At 46.2% G+C, this 6000-nt stretch overlaps 1 long non-coding RNA gene across 1 annotated transcript; it reads right to left on the bottom strand.

The window, feature by feature from the left end:
* Positions 1-358: 358 nt before the first annotated feature.
* On the bottom strand, positions 359-4986 carry LOC144323570 (uncharacterized). The gene is made up of 3 exons (XR_013388972.1): positions 3161-4986; positions 2130-2165; positions 359-2016 (listed from the first exon to the last, which is right to left on the bottom strand). It is a non-coding gene; the product is annotated as an uncharacterized LOC144323570 (long non-coding RNA).
* Between the last annotated feature and the right edge of the window lie 1014 nt (positions 4987-6000).

Here is a 6000-nt window from a genome sequence, read left to right as displayed (position 1 = left end):
TCTGCAGTTGTTTAGTGAAGTTGTTGGGTTTTTTAATACAGTCAAGTTTGTGAGTTGAAGTTTTGCATTTTTCTACTGATTTTTTTGTTGTTGCTGTTTATACTTTCAGGTTCCATCAGAAATGACACTAAATTGTATTTAGTGTAGGTCTGCTGGTAATGAATGAATTCAGTTTTTATCTATCTGAAAATGTGTTTATTCACCTTCACTTTTGAAGGATCATGTTCTGAGTGTAGATCTCTAAGTTTGCAATTATTTTTGTTCAACATCTTAAAGATACCATTTAGCTATATTCTGGTTTCCATCATTTCTGCTGCAAAGTCTTCTGTGTCATTGTTACTCTTTCTTTTCTCCAGAAGTCAAGATGTGCTTACATGTGGTTTTCTGTCTTTATCTGCTTGGGTTTTATAGCAAATCTAGAATTTGTGTCTTAATGTCTTTCATCAGCTTTGACAAATTCTCAGCCAGTATCTCTTCAGATACTGCTCTGCTCCATTTTCTTTTCTGTGGCAGTGAGCCTTGTTTTTAAAAATATATTCTGTGGCTCTTTGTAATCTCCAGGATTATCTCACTATTGTTTTATTTAAAGTATGCTTTTGAAGGCATATTTAAAATGACATCTAACATGTCCAACACCAAAAAACACAATGACATAGCCTAGAAATTTACTAAATCTGTGTTAAATTTCTCTGTCTTTCTCTCTCTCTAATTCCATCAAATGTCTGCTTGTTCAAAACCAGCATAGTTGCAGCAATATATTGTTCAAAATAAAGTGTCATGATAAGCTGCTACATGAGAGCCTTTGTAAGGATTCTAGTATTTAGAAACACTCTTTTCTGAGGGAAAATTATAAGTGAAATATCCTGATAGTTGCTGTGTTAGCAAACAAGGAATTTAGCAGGGACTTAATATATGTCTTTTGAACTGGATCTGAACTCAGTAGGTGAGTGAAACATATAATTGGGGTAACATAGTCAAGAATTGGGAAACTCAAAATCCTCGTTTATTTCCTTGAACACAAGGATGATTTTTTTCATGAATTTAGGTGACTAATTAGATCAATCTGACATGAGATTTAGTCACGTTTATCCTCTTTTTCTTTTTTTCCTAAGAGCATCTTCACTCCAAAGAGTTTTCCCTGCTCCTGGAAATTTTTTCACTTCCACAAAGAGTTAACTTAGGTGTTTGTTAGTTACAAGATTTCAATTAACTTCACTTGTTTATTGTCCTGATAAGCCCCTAAAGTCCATTAGATTCGGTTTGGTCTTTGTTCACCCAGACCAGAGTTCTGCAATGTGACAGTGGCCCAGGGAGTTTGCAGGACACTGCTGTCTTCCTTGACCATACCTTCCACAGAACATTGACAACTACCTTAGATGCCTGTAGTAGATCTACTTTCAACAGCGCTGAACCTATTACCTTGGTCCAAAATACCATTTGGCATCCTTTAAATTTCTAATGCTCCCTGCCCAAGGAATCACTACAGTCTCCACCACTTATTCCTATGCAGGAATCTGCTGCTCAAAACCTTTAATGGTAATCTGGAGAAGCAAGCCATGGGAAGTTGGAGAAAATATTTGCACACTTTCAACAGCCAACAGACAGCTCATCCCCTCAGCAATCAAGAGGAAGCTCGGGATGACGGAGAGCTGTGCGGCAATAATCCTCGGTTCCTCCCTCCAGGTTTTGAATACTCACCACAATTCTGTACACCTCAGGGACTTAAGTTCAGCCTGAAATCATTTCACGTAATCAATAATGATGTTGTAAATGGAAGTTATGCCTTCATGTGGAGAAATACGCAGCAGGAACTGATTAACCCCTAAGAAGTTAAGTACTGTTTTCCACTTTCTCTATTAATAAAGGAAGGAAGGAAGTGCAGACATGTGGTAGAGATACATAATGCACCTAAATGAGAGTTGACAACTTCCCTGGAAATCCACTATGAAAAGATTGCTCCGACTGCTGTCCTTTTGATGGCCTCATAAAATGGAGATCAGAGTTTTCTGAGCTGTCCTTTGAAGAAAAAAAAATTAAATAAAAATAAATGAGGTATAAGTAGCTCCTCTGGAAAAGCTACTGTGGTTATTTTGTTCTTTACGAAAATAGATGCTTTTTCTGATATTTACCTTGACAGCTGCTGCAGCTGCTCATTTTAGTACAATCTGCCAGAAATTAAATGGCACATTTTAAACACTGTCACTACAAATAATTATTATTTGTAAATGGGGTCATTTTTGCCCCTGCTTTAGGGTGACGCGTGGACAGAGACTATGTGCAGGCTCCGTGTAGCATGTCTGCATGTTTTCATTCCCCTGCGGTGTGCTAACGCACTCATGAGCTTTTGATTTCCTGTAATAGTAACTGGTCGTCTCCTTTCATGGAACCAAGAATCAAAACATCAAAATCCACTTATCTTAAAAAAAAGAAAAAAAAATCCACTTATCTTGCTCCTGAACAAGACTCCACAGTGTGGAATACTGGCATTTAGAATCTTAATGAATCCTGCCCTCTGAACATTATGTTACAGCAATCTTGGAAGAACGGCCCACCCCTTGGAATAAAGCAGCAGTTGGAAAATAATTTCATGTTCCTACACCTGGGCAAACCCCTGACAATCACAAGTAATTCTCTTTGCTAAGAGCCAGGATCTTGCAACAGCTTGTAATTAGTGCTGTTTAGCATTTAATTTGCCTTTAGTTAGGTAACAAGCATTTATTGATTACCTGATAGGAATGGGGCACTGTGCTAAGCACAGAGTGGTGACAAAGTGACAAATGAGCACCGTCTCTACTTACATCTACTTGGGGCTGAGAATATAGATCTTGGAAAGGAAGCCTGAAAAGTTACAAAATGTTTTCTTAACAAATGTAAGCCAATATACTATTCCAGGGGATTAACACTCCTTCAGAATTGAAGGTTCTAACACCTGGCACGCTCTATTCTGGGGAGAAAGGTGCTGGTTGCCGCATCCTGTCTCAAGGTGGGAGTGGGACACAGCAGTCACCCATTCTCCAGGCTGAGGACGCTTCTGGCCTTCTCTGGAGGCCTCACGTGTGGCAGAGACTCCAGGGTAGAGGCAGCCCCCAGCCACTGAAGGTCTGGCTGCTATAACTGTCAGCCCTCCTAACATCTCTGGTAAGCAGGGAAGCCCCAATACCTATAGGACGGCAACATTGGTGAGCTAAGACTGAGTCATAACAGCCTCCTAAAGGTTGAGATTTGAGGCCAACTCAGATTAGGTGGTAGACATGAATCGGCAGCCCTTAGAGGTAGCAGGGAAGGTTTTCCAAGAGGGCAAAGTAGTCCATCGGGGGTGGGGAAGAGAGTCTTGGGAGTGTAGGTCAGGGCGTCGGAGTGAGCGGCAGTGCCAGGCCAGAGAGGGCCTGCGTGGCAAGCAACAAATGATGTGCTTGCAGTCAGAGATTGTTGGATGACCAGGTGTAGCTGAATTCGGCAGTCAGCGGGCACAGTCCTGCCATCAATGCTTCACTGGCCACTGCTGACTTCACCACCTCTTATGAGCTAACTCCTTCATGCCAAGGAAGAGCCATGGCCTAGCCTGAAGGAGCATGTTATGAGAGGCAGCATAGTGGCTCCGACCCCCTGGCAGTGCTCAAGGAGCAGGAGGGGGCCATCGGGGTTCTTGAATTAGGACCATGCCTGTACTGAGCTCAGAGCCTAAATCAGCATCAACCACGTTATGTTGAGGAATGGCAATACAGGCAGAGGGAACAGCCTCAGTGTGGACCCAGAAGTCCAAACAGCCAGTGGTTCTTGAGCAGAGTGAGACGAGTTCCAAGCCACCAACGTATTTGAGATTTTTTTCTGGAAATCACATGTACCATGGAGTATAAAGGAGAGAACTGAGAGACAGGAGCACTAGGGAGAAAACAAGATCTTAACCAATCCACTTCAAAGTGTTTTGGGGATGCATAAATCGGAGGAGAGAGAGTCTTGTTGGCTCTGTTGAGAGTCTTTCCTTCTGCAGAGATGGCCTTGCTTGGGTATTTTAGGACTTCTGTTCCCAGCTGGTGCTCAATACCATGGAGATATGCAAAGATTACAACTTTCAGGAGAATAAAATGCATTTTCTGGTTGGTTTTTACATTTTAAACACATTTAGCATTCTCTGCTGTTTGAAGAATGCTTTTAATAGAGCACAGATTCCTTCCGTCAATGGTGAGGGGCAGATTTAGGGACTGTGGCTCAGACATCCGGTGCCAACTAGCTCACAGGGATCCAAGTGTGAGAATCAAGTTGTCATCTGATGTGTAGATTTGGCAAAGGCTCAGCAAGCCTTGGAGATGGCGGTCGTAGGCTCAAGCTGTGTGGCAGGTGTGTCTGTGACTGATTCTCTGCCCTTGCTAGCAGAGTCCATCACTGGCTTCAAGTTCACCGGTCTCCCCCATTCGTCAGCCCCACCTGGGTGGAGTCAATGGACAGTTGGACCACTTATGAGTCACAGAATGTTTGTGCTGGGTGGAATGTCAAGACTCTTGGGTCGAGACATCCCCCTTAGGGGAGGATGAAATGGGGCTTCCCTCATGGTCCCACAGATACTGGCAGAACCAGAATCAGAGCTGGGGTGCCCGACTCATTTGAGTGTATCTTATTTCTTTCTACCTGGCGTGCCTCCTGCTGGCCTCTGCCCCCATCTACTCCCACCTGTCTCCAGCCCCAGCCCGTGGCCTGGTTCTGACATGAAGCAGTCTGCCTGCTGTCCTTGGTGGCACCTCTCTTTGCTTTGGATCTCCCCAGTGCTGGCTCTCCGCACCACTCCGCTTGCCATTTGTCGAGAAGCTGTGCACATACGCTGGGAGAGCCCACTGAGCCGAAGGATGGAGACCTGAATGAGCACAAGAAATCTTAGAGACTGTTTACTACAAAACATCTATCTGGGAGGGATGGAGACTCAGGCTGAGAGAAGGCAGCTGGTTTGCCCGGGTCACACTGCCAACCGACAGAACCAGGACTCCAGAGCCCAGGTCCTCAGATCCCCCACCTGGGCTCTCTCCATAGGTATTTGGGTGATAAATGAGAGCAGAGGCCCCAGGGAACAGAGCAGTGGGGTGCTCAATTTGAAGGGGAGAGTTACTGTAATCTGTGTCTCCAGGACCCACACTGGGACAATACAGTGTAGATGCTCAATAAACACCCAGAAAGGAGATGAAGGAAGAGGGGGAGGTGTGCCCAGCGAAGGGTCTAAGCCGTTCTTACAGGTCCTGTGTTTCTGGGCTTTGAGACAGAGGGAGAAAGACGGGGATAGGATGGGCACCAGAAACTGTCCCTCCCACAGTTATACCTACATCTGAGAAGCCAGTGATTTGTCACGAAGGATGTTCCGGGGAGGGCACCTCAGATGACCAGAGCAGGGCCCGGTTAACAGCAAAGAAAGAAGCATGTAGTGGAGGGGGCAGAGGCCCAGAGTGGTGGCTCGGGGTGGGCAGACAGGAGAGCAGCCCGGCTCTCGTCTCGGAAGACACAAGCTCAAGGGCACGCAGCAGAGAAGGTGCAGGGCAGACAGTTTCAGAAAAAGCAAAATCCACCCTAGCAATGAAAGATGCCACTTCCTCAGCAATTATTAAGTGCTGATTATATGCCAAACTCCAACCTATGGAAAGGCCTGGCACGGCCCTGCCTTTGGGCGTCACTGTCCACAGGGGGAGACAACGGCAGCGCAGTGAGGTGGGGGAGGACCAAGGCGGGGGCAGCGGAGCAGAGGGGCCGCTCCCCAGGTGAAGGCAGGGCTGCTGTCCCGGCGAGGGAGGCCGGAGCAGAGGCCCAGGCTGGGGCAGGGGCCGGAGGACGTGGCTGAGGGCACCCCAGCAACAGAATGGCCATCGCAGGAGGGGGCAAGCTTGTCAGGGACAGGGTGACCAGCCGTCGGGGACGTCAGAGGGCACTCCTCGGTGGGCGAGGCCAGGCCATCCGACCAACGTGCCACCGCAGTCTGAAAATGCTCATTCTAAAAGGAAGAGTGGGCAAGGATGTTGCATG

This window comes from Canis aureus, chromosome 11 (assembly GCF_053574225.1).
Source record: "Canis aureus isolate CA01 chromosome 11, VMU_Caureus_v.1.0, whole genome shotgun sequence".
Taxonomy (NCBI): domain Eukaryota; kingdom Metazoa; phylum Chordata; class Mammalia; order Carnivora; family Canidae; genus Canis; species Canis aureus.
The sequence above is the reverse complement of the archived record's forward strand: the minus strand, read 5'-3'. Positions and strand labels throughout refer to the sequence as shown.